At 38.3% G+C, this 23,990-nt stretch overlaps 1 protein-coding gene across 11 annotated transcripts in view; it reads left to right on the top strand.

The window, feature by feature from the left end:
• The window catches only part of DMD (dystrophin), a 2,157,177-nt gene that overhangs the window by 1,787,899 nt on the left and 345,288 nt on the right, over window positions 1-23,990 (top strand). The window lies entirely within an intron of this gene.

The raw sequence follows: 23,990 nt of genomic DNA, 5'->3' as shown, positions 1-23,990 counted from the left end.
CATCTATTGTCAAAACCACAAAAGTCCTCCTAGATTAAAATTCAAAAGAAGTTAAATTCCCTCCTGCACTCAGCATGTTTGCCAGCATCCTCAGCATCCTCATTCTAGAAGTTGTCCTCTTCCTTGGCTTTCATGGAACTGTTCCATCCATGTTCTTCTTCCTATATTTTTCTAGATTCTTTACCTACCCACCCTTCAAATACTGTTGTGCCCAAGTTTCTAACCTTAGCCTAATTCTCTTTTGATTGTTTAAACCCTCCCTCTTTGAGATGGCATGGATGGTGATGTATCTACATCTCTAGTCCGCATCTCTCTTCTGATCTCTGAATCCATATGGCATCAGGATCACAAATGCAACTATTCTGAAACCAAGTTCATTTGTTCCTCTGTTTTTCCATGTCCCTACTTCTGTCCCCTCCTATCTGATATTTTTTCCCCCTGTTTCCTATTTCAGTTAATGAATCATCATCCAACAAATTTTCCAGGCTAGAAACTTTAGGTTCATCCTTAAAGCCTTCTACATTTTCACTGACAGCACATGATGGCTCATGTTACCTCAGAATAGCTCTTTTATCTTTTCTCTCCTCTTTTAACCAACGTCCTTTTTAATCCCCAGCATCTTTTAGTTAGATGATAACAGTATACATCTTTAAATCCCATTCACCCCTCCGTGTGCCTGGCATATCTTAGATACTGCATTTTAAATGTTTGGTGAATTAACGGATGGATGAATAGTTTCTTTACTGATGTTCCTGCATTACCCAGCCTCTTCCAACTCTAATCCAAACTCCTTGCAGAAGAATGCTTGCCTAGAGAATGAAATCCAATGAATAAGGAGATTAAGTGGCTATTTTCTTCCTAGCCCTGGCTTACCTTCTCAGCCATAGCTCCCGTTCTCCAGACCATTTAATACACTCTCCCCATATGATATATATAGATATATATATATATAGATATATATAGAGATATATATATAGAGAGAGGCATATTTGGGAAAAAGGGGTGATATGGGCAGAGTGTATTGAATGTGTGTGTGTAAAGTATATGTGTGTGTGTATATATGTATGTATATGTATATACATACATACATAGATACATACATATATATACATCGATATATATACACACACATATATATATCTGCCTTTGCAAATGCTGTTCTCTCTGTCTGGATCCCCTTACATTGTCTACTTGGTGAATTCTCACTCAGCCCTCAAGGACCAGCCAAAATGTTACCTATCTTTGTTGTCTTTCCTGGGTGTCTACAACCCCCAACTCCCACCAAGCAGAAGAAACTGCTCACAGTTGGTGCTCTCATAGATCACCAAGCATGTTAAATTGTCACACTTAAATTTCACATATATTGTAGCAACTTGCTTATGCATTTTTTTTTCTGCCAGAGAAAGTGAGGTTGCTAAGAGCAAGGATCATGCTGTACATCTTTGGGCTGCTAGCCCAGGGCCAGCAACATGTGAGGAATCTCATTAAGTACCTTCATTTATTCACTCAACAGCTGTTTATCAGTCATTATATAATGTGCTGGACAGGTAATTATAAAAGAAACAGACTTGGTCATTGCCTTCATGAAGACTATGGTCTAATGTTGAATTGCATAGCTCTTCATTAAAATAGTAGGTAAAAATTTTAAAAAGAAAAGATTAAACATTTGACTTTAATACTTCTAAAATCCCTTCTACCCCAACATTTTATGACCCCATGTCTAACATTTAAAGTAAGGGTTAGCTTTGCCGTCTTCTGGAAAACTAAGTGTTTTGAAATGTATTACCTAGTATTTTAAAAGCATTAAATGTTAATTTTATTCAAAAATATAAGGACTAATTTTTTGACAGTCTTCTCCAAAAATGAGAAATAAGTTAGGAAAATGTCCCAGTGGAACTAAATTAGTTAATATATCGATTAAATTGCTCAATATCTAGGCCATAGAGCAGACATAAGGGATTCATTTTTAGCCATACTTGTCACACAGGTGCATTTGTAAGATACTGAGTATGGATGGAGAAGAGAATGTGTACAGCATAATTTAATAATTAAAAATAACTAAAAGCATAACAGTTCAAGTATCAGCTGGCCTTCACCCAACCCTATTTGCGGCATTCCTTTTAGTTTCCCTGTCTTATCTGTTCTTGGTCTTAAGACAAACTTCATTTTCCATACCCTAATTGGTAAAACTGTCATTCTGATCCCAATAATAGCAAAACGTATAAATATTAAACATACCTTTCAAAAGCTTATATTTATAACCCAACACATCTATCTTTCTCAGACATATATACACTTAAGTTATGGTACTTATCTAAATTTTTATGTACTGGTAATAATAGATGTGATTGTTTTGGCTTTTGAATCAGTGTTGTATTTTATGCATGTTTCAAACTATGAATTACATGAATTCATATATATTTATCTCCCTTCAGTAGCTCTTCTTCAATTTTGCAATGGAAATAAATCATTTTTCTCCATTGCATCTTATTGACACTGGGTTTGAAACACTGAAGCTTTGGGGGTAGTAGTTTACAAGGAATGAGTTTTAATAACTAAAATTTATTTCAGAAAAAAGTAGAAGTGTACTTGAAACCACTGTTCCCATTTTTCCACTCAGCAGTTTAAGCCCTCAGAGGATTCATGCTGTAGGGAACTTGAAACTGATAACTAGGCAGCTAGCCAGAAGAACATTTTATATATCCATATCAGTTCATTTCCCTCACCCCTAGAGACTCTATCATAATACCCCCCTCCGTTCTGATCTGATGTGTTAAATAACTTGTTATTCAAGTGACTAAGTAATATGTGTTTCTGTGAGATTTCGTGTTCTATAATTGTATCAGCAAATGTGGCTTTTGGATTTAAAGAATGGGTTAAACAACAATGACTAAGTCCCTGGCCTTTATGGAAATGGCGTTATTGCTAGCTGATCATCTTCAGGTGGTGAACATGGTAAATTAATAGATGGAAACACAATATTAATATTGACTATATTGCTCACTAAGAGAATCTCAGCCTTCCAAAGATAGCTTCCATAGGAAAAACCAGTAGAATAAAATTTAAGTTTTAAATGCTTCCTTACTTTTAAAATTCACGATTTATACTGCTTATCAAATATTTTAAGGGCAAGATCATGACTTTTCACTTTACTGAAAATAGCACCAGTGCTTATTTGACTAGACAAATATTCTACTTTCCTTGTAATGGAGAATAGGAGTAACTCTTTGAATCACTAGGTGCTCCACATAGATCTGTAAGTGGAATATATAAAGGCTTCAATAAAGTAGAATAACTTTTTTTTTTTTTTTTTTTTTTGAGACGGAGTCTTGCTCTGTCACCCAGGCTGGAGTGCAGTGGCCGGATCTCAGCTCACTGCAAGCTCCGCCTCCCGGGTTTACGCCATTCTCCTGCCTCAGCCTCCCGAGTAGCTGGGACTACAGGCGCCCGCCACCTCGCCCGGCTAGTTTTTTTGTATTTTTTAGTAGAGACAGGGTTTCACCGTGTTAGCCGGGATGGTCTCTCGATCTCCTGACCTCGTGATCCGCCCGTCTCGGCCTCCCAAAGTGCTGGGATTACAGGCTTGAGCCACCGCGCCTGGCCAAGTAGAATAACTTTTAAACCTATAGTCTGGATACAAGATTTTTGTTCTTCAGGACAATCCCAATGTGAGAAAGTTTGTGGATTGTTGTTTTCTTTTCTTTTCTTTTTTTTTTTTTTTTTTTTTTTTTTTGAGAGTCTCGCCCTGTCACCAGGCTGGAGTGCAGTGGTGAGATTTTGGCTCACTGCAACCTCCCCCTCCTGGGTTCAAGGGATTCTCCTGCCTCAGCCTCCTGAGTAGCTGGGACTACAGGCACGCACCACCATGCCCAGCTGATTTTTGTATTTTTAGTAGAGACAGGGTTTCACCATGTTGGCCAGGATGTTCTCGATCTCTTGATCTCATGATCCGCCCACCTTGGCCTCCCAAAGTGCTGGGATTACAGGCATGAGCCCTCACTCCCGGCCAGATTGCTGTTTTTTAATGTTTTGTTTTTGTTCTAATAAACCATGGTTTCTCTTTTTTTAATTTTTCTTTTTTGAGACAATCTCGCTCTGTCACCCAGGCTGAAGTGCAGTGGCTCTATCTCAGCTCACTGCAGCCTCTGCCTCCTGGGTTCAAGCAATTCTCCGCCTCAGCCTCCCAAATAGCTGGAACTGCAGGTGCCCGCCACCGTGCCCAGCTTTTTTTTTTTTTTTTGTATTTTTTAGTAGAGATGGGGTTTCACCACGTTGGCCAGGCTGGTCTTGAACTCCTGACCTCAGGTGATCCACTCACCTTGGCCTCCCAAAGTGCTGACTTACAGGCATAAGCCACTGTACCCAGCCTATAAACCATAGTTTCTCTATACCAAAAGTGGTATGTCATTCTTGAGCCAGGAATATTTAACTGTCCTTAGTTTACCTGTTAACTCTGAACACAGTTTTTCATGCACTGTAGGTAATTCTCCCAGGCTGCCATCTTGGAATATGCAAATCTGTCACATCTATGTAGTTATGCATTTTGCATTTTTGTCAAACTTTTAACTTACATTTCTTACTGTGAAAAGTCAGGGCAGGGATTCTATGAGCTTTTTCTTTAAAGTTCCTACAGTGAAATGTTTTGATTAAACCTTTTTGGCGTTCAAATTGAGATTGATTTAATGATGTGTGTAGCAGGCCAGAAATTATGTTGAAGTGACAATGCTATCCTTATTTATCTTCAGCATTCACATCTAAAGTTTTAAGAAGAAAACTGGCAAATCCACCTTTTTAGGCTTACCATCCTCAGTCCCTGTGGCTTTGGGGTTTTTTGTTTGTTTGTTTGTTTGTTTGTTTGTTTGTTTTGAGAAATTTGTCAAAGAAATGCTATCTTAGAATTTGACACTGAGGAAGCGAAGTGTATTTCCTCCAAATAGATAATGTGAAATGTGATATAATGTATTAGAATTTCATCCTCACTTTGCCAAGCAAGACACTTGCAACCATGTTCATGCAACTATCTTCCCTTATTGCTTTTCTCTTCTTAACCTTGGTTCTACAGTTTTCTTCTTATTGTATTAATTTTGTTATGCTTCCCATTTATATGAGTCGAGTCAACCTTACTTGATTTCTTATATATGAGTTACATAAGGAAAACTTATCTTTTCCTGTAGAATTAGGGAATGAATGGGCAGAATCAACATGAACAGGGCAACCCTAAAAACCATTCAAAACATGTAAGCTCTCCCAACTCTGAATAAACTAATGATATCTTCATAATGAATAAGGTATACTGCCTATAGTAGGAAGAGGAAAATTTATTAATATTTTGTGCATTGTTAAAGAACTACAAATGAATTGCTGTGCGGAGGCTTTCATTGTTGTTGTTGTAAAAATGTTATGTGTATTAAGTAAACCTTTGATGCAGAAGAAAAAACAAAGAAAAAATATTTAATCTTTCATAAATCTGGGTGAAATATGAAGCTAATAATTCCTGTTTCATGGGGTAACCAGGGTTTTATCTAGTTTACAAAGCATGCAATTGCAATGTTTAAAAGCGTATGATTTGGCCTTTAATATCTGAAAATATGTCTGTCAAAAGCCATATTATAGCGAGTGTCACTCCACACTTTATATTTTAATAGAATATTTGTGTACTTGTGATAAGAGATGTTAGTGGGTTTCTAAACGAGTACTGTATTAAGGATTTTATGCTATTGTAAAATTATGGATTATATGAATTCATATATATTGATTTACTTTCAGTAGCTTTTCAATAGAGTATCTAGGGTTTAATACAGCTTAGAAACTAAAATAGGAATTATTCATCTTTAAAATCCTGACCAAAGAGGTGGCTGACAAGATGGCTGAATAGGAACAGCTCCAGTCTGCAACTCCCAATGAGATCAACACAGAAGGCGGGTGATTTCTGCATTTCCAAATGTGGTACCCGGTTCATCTCATTGGGACTGGTTAGACAGTGGGTGCAGCCCACGGAGGGTGCAGAAGCAGGGTGGGGCGTCACCTCACCCTGGAAGCACGAGGGGTCAGGGAATTCCCTTCCCTAGCCAAGGGAAGCCGTGAGGGACTGTGCTGTGAGGAATGGAGCATTCTGGCCCAGACACTATGCTTTTCCCACAGCCCTTGCACACGCAGACCAGGAGATTCCCTCAGGTGCCTACACCACCAGGGCCCTGGGTTTCAAGCACAAAATTGGGCGGCTGTTTGGGCAGGCACCGAGATAGCTGCAGGAGTTTTTTTTCATACCCCCGTGGCACCTGGAACACCAGCGAGACAAAACCATTCACTCCCCTGGAAAGGGGGGCTGAAGCCAGGGAGCCGAGTGGTCTAGCTCAGAGGATCCCACCTGCCATGGAGCCCAGCAAGCTAAGATCCACTGACTTGAAATTCTCACTGCCAGCACAGCAGTTTGAAGTCAACCTGGGACACTCAAGCTTAGTGTGGGGAGGGGCACCTGCCATTACTGAAGCTTGAGTAGGCAGTTTTCCCCTCACAATGTAAACAAAGCCGCCAAGAAGTTCTAACTGGGTGGAGCCCACTGCAGCTTGGCAAGGCCACTGTAGCCAGATTGCCTCTCTAGATTCCTCCTCTCTGGGAAGGGCATCTCTGAAAGAAAAGCAGCAGCCCCAGTCAGGGGCTTGTAGATAAAACTCCCATCTCCATGGGACAGAGCACCTGGGGAAACGGGCAGCTGTGGGCGCAGCATCAGCAGACTTAAATGTTCCTGCCTGCCGTCTCTGAAGAGAGCAGCAGATCTCCCAGCACAGCACTTGAGCTCTGCTATGGGACAGACTGCCTTCTCAAGTGGGTCCCTGACCCCCGTGCCTCCTGACTGGGAGATGCCTCCCATCAGGGGTCAACAGATACCTCGTACATGAGAGCTCCAACTGGCGTCTGGTGGGTGCCCCTCTAGGACGAAGCTTCCAGAGAAAGGAACAGGCAGCAATCTTTGCTGTTCTGCAGCTTCTGCTGGTGATACTCAGGCAAACAGGGTCTGGAGTGGACCTCCAGCAGACCTGCAGCAGAGGGGCCTGACTGCTAGCATCAACATCAACAAAAAGGACGTCCACACAAAAACCCCATCTGAAGGTCACCAATAGCAAAGACCAAAGGTAGATAAATCCATGAAGATGAGGAGAAAACAGCACACAAAGGCTGAAAATTCCAAAAACCAGAACGCCTCTTCTCCTCCAAAGGATCACAACTCCTCTCCAGCAAGGGTACAAAACTGGATGGAGAATGAGTTTGGCAAATTGACAGAAAAAGGCTTCAGAAGGTGGGTAATTACAAACTCTTACGAGCTAAAGAAGCATGTTCTAACCCAATGCAAGGAAGCTAAGAACCTTAAAAAAAAAAGGTTAGAGGAATCGTGAACTAGAATAACCAGTTTAGAGAAAAACATAAATGACCTGAAGGAGCTGAGAAACACAGCACGAGAACTTCATAAAGCATACACAAGTATCAATAGCCGAATCGATCAAGCAAAAGAAAGGATGTTAGAGATTGAAGATCAACTTAATGAAATAAAGTGTGAAGAGAAGATTACTGAAAAAATAATGAAAAGGAACAAACAAAACCTTCAAGAAATATGGGACAATGTGAAAAGACCAAACCTACATTTGATTGGTGTACCTGAAAGTGATGGGGAGAATGGAACCAAGTTGAAAATACTCTTCAGGATATTATCCAGGAGAACTTCCCCAACCTAGCAAGACAGGCCAACATTCAAATTCAGGAAATATAGAGAACACCACAAAGATACTCTTCGAGAAGAGCAACCCCAAGACACATAATCGTCGGATTCACCAAGGTTGAAATGAAGGAAAAAATGTTAAGGGCAGCAAGAGAGAAAGTTCAGGCTACCCATAAAGGAAAGCCCATCAGACTAACAGCAGATCTCTTGGCAGAAACCTTACAAGCCAGAAGAGAGTGGGGGCCAATACTCAACATTCTTAAAAGAATTTTCAACCCAGAATTTCATATCCAGGCAAACTAAGCTTCATAAGCAAAGTAGAAATAAAATCCTTTACAGACAAGCAAATGCTGAGAGATTTTGTCACCACCAGGCCTGCCTTACAAGAGCTCCTGAAGGAAGCACTAAATATGGAAAGGAAAAACTGGTACCAGCCACTTTTAAAACATACCAAATTGTAAAGACCATCAACACTATGAAGAAACTGCATGAACTAATGAGCAAAATAACCAGCTAGCATCATAATGACAGAATCAAATTCACACATAACAATATTAACCTTAAATGTAAATGGGCTAAATACCCCAATTAAAAGACACTGACTGGCAAATTGGATAACGAGTCAAGACCCATCAGTCTGCTGTATTCAGGAGACCCACCTCCTGTGCAGAGACACACATAGGCTCAAAATAAAGGGATGGATGAATATTTACCAAGCAAATGGAAAGCAAAAAGAAAAAAAAGAAGCAGGGGTTGCAATCCTAGTCTCAGACAAAACAGACTTTAAACCAACAAAGATAAAAAAAGAAAAAAACATGATATTACATAATGGTAAAGTGATCAATGCAACAAGAAGAGCTAACTATCCTAAATATATATGCAACCAGTATAGGAGCACCCAGATTCATAAAGCAAGTTCTCAGAGACCTACAAAGGGATACAGATGCCTATATAATAATGGTGGGAGACTTTAACACCCCACTGTCAATATTAGACAGATCAACAAAACAGAAAATTTACAAGGATATTCAGGACTTGAACTCAGCTCTGGACCAAGTGGACTTAATAGACATCTACAGAACTCTCCACCCCAAATCAAAAGAATATACATTATTCTCAACACCACATCACACTTATTCTAAAATTGACCACATAATTGGAAGTAAAACACTCCTCAGCAAACGCAAAAAAAAAAACAAAAACAAAAAAACGGAAATCATAACAAACAGTCTCTCAGACCACAGTACAATCAAATTAGAACTCAGGATTAAGAAACTCACTCAAAACTGCATGACTACATGGAAACTGAACAACCTGCTTCTGAATGACTGCTGGGTAAATAAGGAAATTAAGGCAGAAATAAATAAGTTCTTTCAAACCAATGAGAACAAACACACAACGTACCAGAATCTCTGGGACACAGCTAAAGCCGTATTTAGAGGGAAATTTATAGCACTAAAATCCCCGCAGGAGAAAGCAGGAAAGATCTAAAATTGGTACCTTAACATCACAATTAGAAGAAGTAGAGAAGCAAGAGCAAACAAATTCCAAAGCTAGCAGAAGAGAAGAAATAATTAAGATCAGAGTAGAACTGAAGGAAATAGAGACACGAAAAACCCTTCAAAAAAATCAATGAAGCCAGGAGCTGGTTTTTTGAATAGATTAACAAAATAGATAGACTGCTAGCCTGACTAATAAAGAAGAAAAGAGAGAACAATCAAACAGACACAATAAAAAATGATAAAGGGGATATTACCTCTCATCCCACAGAAATACAAACTACCATCAGAGAATACTATAAATACCTCTATGCAAACAAACCAGAAAATCTAGAAGAAATTGATAAATTTCTGGGCACATACACCCTCCCAAGACTAAACCAGGAAGAAATAGAATCCCTGAATAGACCAATAATGAGTTCTGAAATTGAGGCAGTAATTAATAGTCTACCAACCAAAAAAAGCCCAGGACCAGATGGATTCACAGCTGAATTCTACCAGAGGTACAAAGAGGAGCTGGTACCATTCCTTCTGAAACTATTCTAAACAATAGAAAAAGAGGGACTCCTCCCTACCGCTTTTTATGAGACCAGCATCATCCTGATACCAAAACCTGGCAGAGACACAACAAACAAAGAAAATTTCAGGCCAATATCCCTGATGAACATCAGTGCGAAAATCCTCAATAAAAATACTGGCAAACTGAATCCAACAGCACATGAAAAAGCTTATCCAGCATGATCAAGTTGGCTTCATCCCTGGGATGCCAGGCTGGTTCAACATAGAGAAATCAATAAATGTAATCCATCACATAAACAGAACCAATGACAAAAACCACATAATTATCTCAATAGAAGCAGAAAAGGCCTTCAATAAAATTCAACACCCCTTCATGCTAAAAACTCTCAATAAATTAGGTACCGATGGAACGTATCTCAAAATAGTAAGAGCTACTTATGACAAACCCACAGCCATTATCATATTGAATGGGCAAAAGCTGGAAGCACTCCCTTTTAAAACCGGCACAAGGCCGGGTGCGGTGGCTCACGCCTGTGATCCCAGCACTTTGGGAGGCCGAGGCGGGTGGATCACAAGATCAGGAGATTGAGACGATGGTGAAACCCCATCTCTACTAAAAAAATACAAAAAATTGGCCAGGCGCAGTGGCAGGCGCCTGTGGTCCCAGCTACTTGGGAGGCTGAGGCAGGAGAATGGCGTGAACCCAGGAGGTGGAGCTTGCAGTGAGCAGAGATTTCGCCACTGCACTCCAGCCTGGGCAACAGAGTGAGACTCTGTCTCAAAAAAAAAAAAAAAAAAAAAAAAAAGACACAAGACAAGGATGCCCTCTCTCACCACTCCTATTCAACATAATATTGGAAGTTTTGGCCAGGACAATCAGGCAAGGGAAGGAAATAAAGGGTATTCAAATAGGAAGAGAGGAAGTCAAATTGTCTCTGTTTGCAGATGACATGATTGTATATTTAGAAAACCCCATCGTCTCAACCCAAAATCTTTTTAAGCTGATAAGCAACTTCAGCAAAGTCTCAGGATACAAAATCAATGTGGAAAAATCACAAGCATTCCTATACACCAATAATAGACAGAGTGCCAAATTATGAGTGAACTCCCATTCACAATTGCTACAAAGAGAATAAAATACCCAGGACTACAACTTACAAGGAATGTGAAAGACCTCTTCAAAGAGAACTACAAACCACTGCTCAAGGAAAGGAGAGAGGACACCACAAGCAAATGGAAAAACATTCCATGCTCATGGATAGGAGGAATCAAAATCGTGAAAATGGCCCACTGCCCAAAGTAATTTATGGTCCCCATCAAGCTACCATTGACTTTCTTCACAGAATTAGAAAAAGCTACTTGAAATTTCATATGGAACCAAAAAAGAGCCCACATAGCCAAGACAATCCTAAGCAAAAGGAACAAAGCTGGAGGCATGATGCTACCTGACTTCAAACTATACTACAAGGCTACAGTAACTAAAACAGCATGGTACTCATACCAAAACAGATATATAATCAGCCTCAGAAATAACACCACACATCTACAACCATCTGATCTTTGACAAACCTGACAAAAACAAGCAATGGGGAAAGGATTCCCTATTCAGTAAATGGTGCTGGGTAAACTGGCTAGCCATATACAGAAAACTGAAACTGGACCCCTTCCTTGCACCTTATACAAAAATTAACTCAAGATGGATTAAAGACTTAAACATAAAACCTAAAACCATAAAAACCCTAGAAGAAAACCGAGGCAATACCATTCAGGATATAGGCATGGGCAAAGACTTCATGACTAAAACACCAAAAGCAATGGCAACAAAAGCCAAAATTGACAAATGGAATTTAATTAAACTAAAGAGCTTCTGCACAGCAAAAGAAACTACCATCAGAGTGAACAGGCAACCTACAGAACAGAAGAAAATTTTTGCCATCTATTCATCTGACAAAGGGCTAATATCCAGAATCTACAAAGAACTTAAACAAATTTACAAGAAAAAAAAAATAACCTCATCAAAAAGTGGGCAAAGGATATGAACAGACACTTCTCAAAGTGAGACATTTATGTGGCCAACAAACATGAAAAAAAGCTCATCATCACTGGTCATTAGAGAAATGCAAATCAAAATATGACAGTTACAGTGGCGATCATTAAAAAGTCAGGAAACAACAGATGCTGGAGAGGATGTGGAGAAATAGGCACGCTTTTACACTGTTGGTGGGAGTGTAAATTAGTTCAACCATTGTGGAAGACAGTGTGGCGATTCCTCAAGGATCTAGAACCAGAAATACCATTTGATCCAGCAATCCCATTACTGGTTATGTACCCAAAGGATTATAAATCATTTTACTATAAATACACATGCACATGTATGTTTATTGCAGCACTGTTCACAATAGCAAAGACTTGGAACCAACCCAAATGCTCATCAGTGATAGACTGGATAAAGAAAACATGGCACAGATACACCATGGAATACTATGCAGCCATATAAAAGATGAGTTCATGTCCTTTGCAGGGACATGGATGAAACTGGAAACCATCATTCAGCAAACTAACACAGGAACAGAAAACCAGACACCACAAGTTCTTACTCGTGAGTGGGAGTTGAACAATGCAAACACATGGACACAGGGAGGGGAACACCACATACAGGGGCCTGTTGAGGGGTGGGGGTTAGGGGAGGGATAGCATTAGGAGAAATACCTAATGTAGATGACAGGTTGATGGGTGCAGCAAACCACCATGGCACGTGTATACCTATATAACAGACCTGCATGTTCTGCACATGTATCCCAGAATTTAAAGTATAATAATAAAAAAAGTCCTGACCAAATGATTTATTCAATGTAAAATTAATTGTAAGTTAGTGTTGCCAGGAGAGCTTATTACTTAGTTACCATGTATTCCCTCTCATCTCCTGCTTTGTTTATAAAGCTAAAAGCAAATTACTTAGGACAGCCATGTCAAATCACTTTCTTTTCCCAAAGCGTCTGAGTTTAGATAGTGCTGTGTGTGTTTTAAAAGCCCCTACCTCAACTTAGGCAAATAGAACCTTCGTTTACCACGCTATTCCCATCTCGCCTTTGAAACTTGAAAAGGCAGAGCGGAGTAATTGTTTCAGACATCTGCTTAGCATACTTTGAAGTGCATATAAGTTCTTTTTCAGTTTCATCTGAACCCCAGCTGTCTTCACCGAAGTCTATAATCAATCTGAATTAAGTTGTCCTACTTCTCCTAATAAGTCTCTTATTAAGTTCTGCATCAGCCTCTTAGGGAGACTTAAAAGCTAATTCATGTAGAATTGCCATTTTCTACTAATTCATTTGTCAGCTCTCCAAATTCCAACAAAAACAATTGCAAAGACTATTAATTTGGCTCTTCATAAACAACTTATGTAAGTGTAGTATACATTGGAACCAAACAAACGATTTAAAACAGTGGGTGGGAGGAAATGAGTTGATGGCAATCAAAACGCTTCCTTTTTTGACTGTTATGAAATGCCTTCCACATCGAAAGCATAAAGCTATTTATTTAATAAGGGAAACATCTTTCTGCTTTTACTTTCATAGATAAGATAGTGACTGAGTGAACTTTGCTTAAAGACAGGAAAAGGCTTTAGAACACTTGGAAAAAGAACATGTTCTTTTATTATTGAACTTATTTTAATTTGGACTTCTCTGTTATTTTGATGGACTGTGATAAAAGAAGGAGCTAGAATTGGTTACTATTGTTATTGGATTAAATCAGAGTTGTACAGTACTCTTCTGGTCATGGGATATTTAGGAGAACATGGGTAATCAAAATGTTCAGCTAATGAGTTCATCTGACATTGTTCTACTCAAGAAGTGTTTAATTAGATAATAAAAATTTCTCCAAAGAATACCATCCTTCCTACTATTTGAAAACAACCATATCAAAATCTGATCCTATAATATGCCAATCCTGTTTGCTGGGACTTACTCTAGAAGCTTTGTTTGTGGTTGGTAATAACTATAAACACTATTCCTCAAGAGCCTTAGGTAATAAAAGATTATTCAAAAAACTTAAGTAATATACTCTCAGTATTAAAGGATATACAAATGCATTCATTCATTAATTTATGATATGGTTAAAACCTATACCCAGAGAAGTCTGATCTCATTATAGAGTGTGAACATTTAATTTATTTCAAAAATAAAAATTATATTGAGAGCTGTATTAATGGCATCTTAGTTTTCCTGGGAATGTTATTATTTAGCACCAAGCTGAGGGAGCAGCAATTTGTATTAGCTTGTGCATACATGTGCATGTCCCACATTAACTAGAAACGGCACTAAAATGTGAGTTATTTATTTAACTGAAATTCCATATTTCCTGAGAAAATGGAATCACACAGCCAATATATATTTTAAATTATTTTTTGGCATCTACCAAAGTTGTGACAAGAATAAAGTTCACAATTCTGTTACTCTCCTACCATGCGTAAAACAGGAAATGCTTTAAGATCAAATAACCCAAGGAGTTCGCTTCTTCCTGTCATGCTTGACAATTACAATTTTCAAAATTTAACAGTTTGCATTGACACCAATATTATGCCTTACACAACCTGAAATTAACTAAGTTAAGCAATGGCATTGAATAATTGTTCTTGGTAAATCAGTTTTCTGGGTATTATGGGAACAGATGTGTCTGTGATACTAATGTAACTCTCTTGTTTTAATGGGGCCTAAGAAATAACTTTTTCATAATAAGATTTTTTCATGTTAAAATAATATTTTTAGTTATAATTTACACTTACTACAGCTTTTTCTATTTAAAAACGTCTTCCAAAAGCAATGATTCACAAACTTATTTACTTCAGTTATCTTAACAGCCAAGACAACATGGCCTGACATCTCCCGCTTCCACTTACCTATCTCCCTTTTCCATGAGCATGAAATTTCTTTGACGGTTCTTGTTTTATTTTTTAAATCTCACATCAATTTTATGATATTTTCCATAATGCATTCATCATGTTTTAATATGAAGATGCTCTGTCTTCAAGTTCTGAAGTAAAGGAATCTTTCAGCACATTCACCTATGGACATGAAAGCGTCAGTTGAGAATCACAGTATGAAGGATTGCCCAGTTTGTGCAGGCTTTATCTTTTTCCATCAACTTATTTCTTTTATGTACACAAACAAAAAGAGCAGGCCCTTGCTATTTCAAATTTATCTTTTGCAGTTTCATCTGATTATTGTGATCCAAAGTTCCATTACTAGTAGCTCTTAATTTTGAATATGTATTATTTGAAGCTTTTGTGCACACTTAACTGATGAGTTAAATGGCGTTTTAAGTCAGGTTCCATGAACGCAGACCCTGAGAACAGGAGTCTAGGTGCCTGTGATTTATAGAGGGTCTGCTCTCAGGAGAAGCCTGTATTGGAGTTAGGGAAGCATAATACAAGAGAAGAAAGAGCCCAGCGAGTATGCCATTTCAGGTGAAACCTCACATTGTGTCTGATCCAGAGAGAGAGCAAGCCCTGGAGCAGAAACCTCACTGTGGAGTTGTACTTTTTATTTTATTTTATTTTATTTTATTTTATTTTATTTTATTGAGATGGAGTTTCGCTCTTGTTGCGCAGGCTGGAGTACAATGGTGCGATCTCAGCTCACCGCAACCTTTACCTCCCAGGTTCAGGTAATTCTCCTGCCTCAGCCTCCTGAGTAGCTGGGATTACAGGCATGCACCACCACGCCTGGTTAATTTTTGTATTTTTAGTGGAAACGGTGTTTCACCATGTTAGTCAGGCTGGTCTTGAATTCCTGACCTCAGGTGATCTGCCCGCCTCAGCCTCCCAAAGTGCTGGGATTACAGGTGTAAGCCTCCGCACCCGGCCAGAGTTGTGCCTTTATACCAGTCATTGTCTGTGCCACTGAAGTGCTGGCAAATATTTATCAACTAGCCCTGAGGTGGGATGGATCCTGGTGTGTATCAAAACCAGTTTTTCATGGTGTAAATACTCCCTCCACTGCTGATTTCCAGCTACCAACATAATGCCACTGAATATGGAATTGGGAGGAGATGCACACAATTGGCTCTTGGGCTCTGCTGCAGCACACCACTGGCTGTGGTCCACTCCTGGGATATGGGTTACCTCTTGGGCTAGGGGGCCCCCATAAGCAGAGGTCACATCTGGAGAAGGCAGGTAGCTTTAAGACATTAATAGTCAACCATCACAGCAGCTGACGGATGGATGCCCAGGTTAGGTGAAGTGTTCCTGCAACTAATAAGTAAACCTAGTAATCCACTCACTCTTCATATTCAACATGACTTTTTAAATGCTGTTTTGTTTTTGCATACAGTAATTCTTTATAAATAATGAGAATTTTGTTTATGGAAAATCCACCTACCCTCCACCCTACCATGAATGGCTTGATAGCTATTCATCAGAATTAGTGATGGAAGAGAAGAGTTAATGAATGAAAAAGTCTAAGAAATTGATCACTATTAGTAAGAAAATGGCCTCATAAGTGAGTTCGGCTTTATAGTTATGGAATCTGTAAATGTCTTGGCATTCGGGTTATCGAGACATGGTCATTGAGAATGTCAAGAATTTTCAGTGGTAATGGTTCTCACTTTAGCATACATCAGAATCACCTGGAGGGCTTTTAGAAACTCAGGTTGGTGAACCCCTTCCCCAGAGTTCCTGGTTCAAAATGTCTGGGGCAAGGCTAAGAATTCCCACTGGTTCCCAGGTGATCGTAATGCTGCTGGTTCAGAGATACATTCTGAGAACCAACATTCCACGGTAAAGCTACTGTAAAAAGACATATTTTGTGTAGTGTTAGCATATCTTCAATTACAAGTAATAAATACATCATTTATTATTTCTTTCATATTTATCAATATTCAGAATATTTAGTTTAAAAACAAATGCAGACACACGGCCTCCTGTTGGATTGATTAATAGTTTAGGTAGGGGAGCATTGTTTTGCTCAGGAACCTTGAAATGAATAATGACTTCTTTTCTAAATCTCACTTGTGGAAGGCTTTGACAGTTGTTTATTTCGTTTTTTTGATGTTGGTATTTTAATGACAACCAGTACAATTTTGGGGTTGCTTCAGATGACCAACAGCATAACTTGCCTTCCCAGTATTAATACTTTAACATTAAAAATATTTAGTCATTGCTGGCCATGGTGTCTCACGCCTGTAGCTTTTTATCCCAGCGCTTTGGGAGGCCAAGGTGGGCAGATTGCATGAGCTCAGGAGTTTAAGACCAGCCTGGACAACATAGTGAAACCTCATTTGGACAAAAAATACAAAAATTAACCAGGTGTGGTGGCATGTGCCTGTAGCCCCAGCTCCTCGAAAGGCTGGGGCAGGAGGACTGTTTGAACACAGGAGGTCGAGGCTGCAGTGTGCCCTGTTCACTCCACTGTACTCCAGGCTGGGTGACAAAGCAAGACCTTCTCTCAAACTATATATATATATTTAGTCACATAACTTTTCACTTTGTATAAATATTTTTTGCATTTACCAATGAAAACAATTACATTTAAAAATTCTTCTTATACTTTTCTACCAAACATACTGATGATGAAATAGTACTTTATAGAGTTTCTGAATCTAGGATATTAAAAATAGTTGGGATCAGTCAACACTTTTTAAGTAAAATCTACTCGCTAGATATGAATAGCTAATAGCTTCTCCAGGAGTGCCTACATTTTATAACTTACCTTGTCCACCCCTTGAGGCTCTGTGTTCGGGGGGGGATATTTTTGTGTGTGGAAATAGAGATGAGGTAAAAGTGTGGGAGCACTGGGAGAAAGTAGAAAAGAGTCTTAACTGAAGTTGTTGAGGAAGGAGGATTTTTCCCAAAAATGGTGTAAAAAACAATGTATTAAATATCTGTGAAAAAGTTCATGGTTGTGATATAGGGTGAGTGGTATATGAAATGAGAATTATGGGATAAACTAATGGAAACAAATGTCTTAAAATTTGCTTTTAACATTAAACAAGAAACATGAAACACAAACTTTTCCCTCATTCTGGAATCTGGGGGAGGAGAAGGATGAGAAAAAATGAAATTTTACATTAGAAGCAATTTGATTAATGTTCAATGTAAAATTGAAATAGCTATGGTAAAACCCACTCAAATCAAGTGTACATTAAATAATTGAGTTAACTGAATTAGGCAGAGTAAGGGCACATTGATTTTCAGTGTTGTTGAAAATTGGTCCACATATCATTGTTATGCTTTTTGTTTGTAAACCTCAATATTTATTAAGTTTCCACAGTGTGCTCAGCCCTGAAATGTCAAATTCTCTTAACCAGAATGAGGCTGGAGGATCTAACACTAAGATAAATTTCTATTTTCTTTTAAGGAATTGATTTTTATGGTGACATTTTTTTCTTCATAAAGTTAAGAGCCTGCCAGTCCTGTTTCGAAACATACTTATTTTTAGAAGTTTGGTTTTCCGGAATTATGCATCGTTATAGACTTAAATGACTCATTTAGAACTTCTCCCTATCAAATATTCACATTCTATCATCATGATCTTAACACGGCATAAGCAAGTTAGTGAACAGAGTGAAGTCAATTTATTGGCAATATATGCCAAAGTACAGGAATTAAGTAGAAACGAAAGTAAATGAAAGTCTTTGGCAATATATTGGTGTGCTTTTTAGAACCAATGACAGACTGCTGCTGAGTCTCCTTTTATTTACTTTTTTCCTACACTTAAAATATTGTAACCCATTTTGACATCTATCCATTGTAGTGAACCTAAAGCCTATTAGGTCTTATTAAATAATACCCATTTAACTGACCTGTGATTTAAGTTTCTTATCTGCCCCCAAGCAAGTAGGCCATATGCAACAGCATTTTACCTGCTTCACCTTCTACTTGCCAGTTGGTTTTTGGTCTTCACATATTTCTAGCAGGGATGGGGCTAAAGCAAAGGAGGGAATGGTCCATTGTTTTAGACCTTCACAAAATCAATATAGTAGAATCTCCACAAAGGTCATCCAATATCAGGGTGACTTTTGTGCATCCAATAAAGCGTAAAGTTAAAAGAAATATAGGCTAAACAAATGAGCATAAATTCTGTTACTCCTTTGGCTTATGCTGTGAATAAAATACTACCTTTGGAACCATCTCAATTTTTTTTATATAAAGGTTGAAGGAAGACATTTGCAAAGTCGTTTCTGCTATAAAACTACCTAGGGTTTGGGGTTGATTGTTGTATGCAAGAGGGGTCTTGGTGAAATCTGACCCACTTTGAATCTAAAATTACTGAATTCTTAGTGGAAAGATTATTTTTAAAAGATTTTTAAACTCTTTTTTCTACTGAAATTGTATTCTCCTTTAGATAATCAATGCAGTATCACCCCCACAGATTTTGAGGGCACTAAATTTTGAAAAAAATGTTTATTACTATTAAATATATCTGTTAGTTGAATATCAATCACTTTTTCTAAAGGGTAGATTTGGCCAATGAGTGATTTTTTTTTTTTTTTTTTTTTTTTGGAAATCACATCTGAGAACATTGTTTAGACATCTTGACACTTAGACTCATTTGTGTAAGTAGTAATTTATTCATCATTTGCATGTACTTAACTGGACATTATCATGATAGCAGCTGTCATAACAGACTATTACAGGATATGAATTTAGATATTACCTTAAGATGTGATCAGAAAAATCAGAATAATATCTTGAAAATATCAATTTTATGGTGAGAAAAATGACAAACTGAATAAACTATTGACTCAAGAAGTTAGACCTTTCACATACTCATGTATTCACAGAGGTAAAAATAACAACTAATAATATATCCAGAGGGCCCGCATTGCTCAGAAGTGAATACATAAGACTTTCTTTTCAGCCTCAGAATATGATGAAAAGAAGATGAACCATTATTTTAAATATTTAGCAATATAATTTTTAAACAGGATGTTGCATAGATTTTAATGAAGAAAATTCATTTTATGTTCCTTTCATTTGACTTTAAGTAGTTGAATATCCTGCTTTTTTGTTTTGTTTGCAAGAAATAAAGCCATTTTAGAAAGACTAAAAACATTAATTACATTTAGGAACTACAATAATCTGAGAGTAAAATTGGATATTAAAGGACATTTTTGCAATCCTTTTAATCCTCTTCTGTGTATTATTTTTATCACAGCTCTTAAAAAATTTGTATTAATCTTTGATTCATTTCTGCTTTAGTATTTCTAAGTTAATAATATATAGAATGAAAAATCAAATCAGTAAAAATCCATTTTGTTTCAGTAGTGAGTGCCTTCCCCCTAGAACCAAAACTAAATAAATGTGCTCCATATAAAGCAAACTAGGTACAGCATATTGCACGGGTAACTCGCAATCCTAGATTCCTCTATTAATCATCATTCAGACATGCAGAGGTAGCTTAATTTGGTTTAAATAAGTGAAAACAGAATCTCTTTGAGACTGCTATCTACAATATTATACTTTGTCCTGCAGTTTCTTGGTCAAAAATTGTACTTTATAGCTAATATGCCTAAACTTCTCATCCATCTTTGTAACACCCCTAAAGTATGCATGTTACTGTCCCTTTTCTACGCAAGTGCAAAATATTTGTAAATGAACTTCGTTACAGTCTATTATTTGATGACTTCTTAGTTCATATCATTATTTAAGTAACTTTTCTTTAGTAGAAAAGCCCAAAAATTAGGGAGGAGATGGGGGAGAGAGAGAGAGAGAGATCATCTGTAATCTCAGCCCCAGCAACTATAATCCCAATCCCTGCAAGGGCCTCATTGGGCAAAGAAGAAAAAGGCACTGTTTTTTTGAAGCGATCCCTGGTCCTATGCCAAGCCTAACCAATTTGGTAATAGAGCCCAGGCTGGATTTCAGTTGAATTTTACTATTCCACTCTACATGATGGCCTTGGTTTGTAGTCTTCTAGTCTTTTCATATATAAATATTTTTAATGCTTTTATTCTGTGTTTTTAAAATGCCCTCGAAAACATGCACTAACTTGTACCACCACCAACAAGCAGAATATATTTTCCTTGAATAGGTTACTTCCTCTCTTTTTTCCCACTTACTCCATTTTTATTTTAAAAATCTCTGGTAGAGACCAAAAACTGAAATGTTATATTCTTGCCCAAAGAGTGAGAGATGCTTCAGAAATTAGCAAATGCTCCAATATAGATCAAGTGATAGATATAAATAATTCAGATATGGAATTTAAGGAAAATGAGCAGCTTTCTCTTATTTAGGAACTCAGTGTCAGGTTTCTGTAAGAACCTATGTTTATGAAGCAGTCTGAGAATAGCTATTGGTCTGAAGTATGAGTAATTAGTACAGAAGTGCCTAATTCTCTTGACTGCTTGTTCTTTAATAAAAATGTATTGAGGTATTATCATGTACTAGGGCTTGGCATATACTGGTGAAAAACAATAATGTAGAATAGCCTTAATAAATTTTCTGGTCTTGGGAACAGACAATGGATAAATGAATAGGCAAATATATATGTATTTGCAAATTGTGATCAGGGTTAAGAAGGAAACTAGGATGTTAAGAGTCAGGGGAAAAGGAGACACTTTATATAAGGCAACAAACTGGGGATAGGCTATCTTTAATAGTCACATCTAACCGAGATCAGAAGTATATGAATAAGAGCCAGCTAGGCATAAAGTGGATATGTAAAACTCCAAGCAAAGGGAACAGTGTATCTGAAGGTTCTAAGTCAAGAGTAAGCTTGGGCCAGGCACCGTGGCTCATGCTTGTAACTGTAACACTTTGGGAGGATCACTTGAGTCCAGGAGTTTGAGACCAGCCTAGAAAACATAGAGAGACCCCGTCTCTCAAAAAAAAAAAAAAAAAAAAAAAAATCAATGCCAGTGGTGTGTGCCTGTAGTCCTGGCTAACTTGGGAGGCTGAAGCAGGAGGATCGCTTGAGCCCAGGAGTTTGAGGCTGCAGTGAGCTATGATTGCACTGCTGCACTCCAGCCTGGGCAACAGAGAGAGACCCTGTCTGAAAAATAAAATAAAAACAAATAAATTTTAAAAAGCTTGATGAGTTCTAGGAACTCAGCATTTTCTAACTTCTTGTTAGAAATGCCAAATTCTCAGGCCCACCTTAGACCCATTGAATCAAAAGCACTAAGTGGGACTCAGCAATCTCTGTGTTAACAAGCCTTTCACATGATGATGAGATGCACACTAGTGTGTGAGAATCACTGCCTTAGACTAATGTTTTGAGTTATTTAGGGGAGGGAGAGGGCCCATTCAGGGACAGTGGTGGTTAACACATGTGGCACATACCAAGAAACGATTGCAAGCCCAAAAATTTGTTAAATGTAAAACTTAAGGCCGGGCATGGTGGCTCACGCCTGTAATCCCAACACTTTGGGAGGCCGAGGTGGGTGGATCACCTGAGGTCAGGATTTCAAGACCAGCCTGGCCAACATGGTGAAACCCAGTCTCTGCTAAAACTAGAAAAATTAGCCAGGCATGGTGGTAGGCACCTATAATCCCAGCTACTCGGGAGGTTGAGGCAGGAGAATCGCTTGAACCCAGGAGGCGGAGGGTGCAGTGAGCCGAGATCGCACCACTGCACTCCATCCTGGGCAACAAGAGCAAAACTCCATCTCAAAAAAAAAGTAAAACTTCATCTGTCTAAAATAACTTCTGAATTTGAAGATAAACATCATCATGGTTGATATTTTAATGGTTTATGGATTATTACTTACTTTTTTTTTTTTTTTTTGAGACAGAGTCTCGCTCTGTCGCCCAGACTGGAGTGCAGTGGTGGGATCTCAGCTCACTGCAAGCTCCGCCTCCCGGGTTCACGCCATTCTCCTGCCTCAGCCTCCCGAGTAGCTGGGACTACAGGCGCCCGCCACCGCGCCTGGCTAGTTTTTTGTATTTTTTAGTAGAGACGGGGTTTCACCGTGTTAGCCAGGATGGTCTCGATCTCCTGACCTCGTGATCCGCCCGTCTCGGCCTCCCAAAGTTTATTACTTACTTTTAAGGAAGTTAATAGGTTTCATTAACTGCCATTTTGCTTCATTTTGTCATATATAATAAAAATTTTTCAGACAGAAAATACTGGTATTTTTTTCTGTTTCCTTAGCAACCTAAAGCATGGCCTGCTTAAATGACTTATTTGTACTCATTAAAAACCTTTTTGTGTTAATTGTGCATATTTTGTATTTAGCCTCTGTGAAACACTCATGAACTACCTTTTTATTTGTTTTAATTGTGTCATTGGAAAGCTTGAAGTGTTTTGTGGGGTTTTTTGTTTTGTTTTGTTTTTTTGGTTTTTGTTTTGTTTTTGCTTGCTTTTTGTCTATAAAGGGAAGATAACTGGCAGTCAGAGTTAGGATTATAGAAACGTTTTCCCAAGGAAATTAAAGTAACTAAAATTTGTTCAAGTTTCTTCTTCTATAAATTGTACTTATTTCGATTTTTAAAAATTGTGGTAAAATACAAATTACATGAAGTTTACTATCTTAACTCTATTTAAATGTATACTTCCATGGCATTATGTACATTTATGTTGTTCTGCTGCCATCACCATCATCTCCAGAACTCTTCTCATCTTGCAAAACTGAAACTCTGTGTCTATTCAACAATAATCCCTGCTGGGCATGGTGGCTCACACGTGTAATCCCAACACTTTGGGAGGCCAAGGCAGACGGATCACCTGAGGTCAGGGGTTCAAGACCAACCAGGCCAACATGATGAAACCCCATCTCTACTAAAAATACAAAAATTAGCCGGGTGTGGTGGCGCACACCTGTAATCCCAGCTACTTGGAAGGCTGAGGCAGGAGAATCGCTTGAACCTGGGAGGCGGAGGTTGCAGTGAGCTGAGATCGAAATCGTGCCACTGCACTCCAGCCTGGGCAACAGAGTGAGACTCTGTCTCAAAAGGAACAAAAAAGAAAACACAACAATAATTCCCCATTGCTTCCTGCCCCCAGCCCCTGGAAACCACCATTCTACTTCCTGTCTATAAATCTGAATACTCATTTCTATATCTTCTTTGGAGATATGTCTATTCAGGTTACTTCCTCAGTTTTTAGTCAGGTGATTTGTTTTCTTGCTATTGAGTTGTAGGAGTTCCTTGTGTATTTTGAATACTAACCCCTTACTGGGTGTATGGTTTGGAAAATATCAATTGCTGCTGCTATGTTCAACTTGTTCTTAAAAATAAAAACTTTTCCTTTGTGGTCAATACTTCCCTGTTCCTCATTTCCAAATTTTATACACGAAGGAAATATGAGCACACAGAAAAG

Source organism: Macaca mulatta, chromosome X, assembly GCF_049350105.2.
Source record: "Macaca mulatta isolate MMU2019108-1 chromosome X, T2T-MMU8v2.0, whole genome shotgun sequence".
NCBI lineage: Eukaryota > Metazoa > Chordata > Mammalia > Primates > Cercopithecidae > Macaca > Macaca mulatta.
This window is presented reverse-complemented; position numbering and strand designations above follow the sequence as displayed.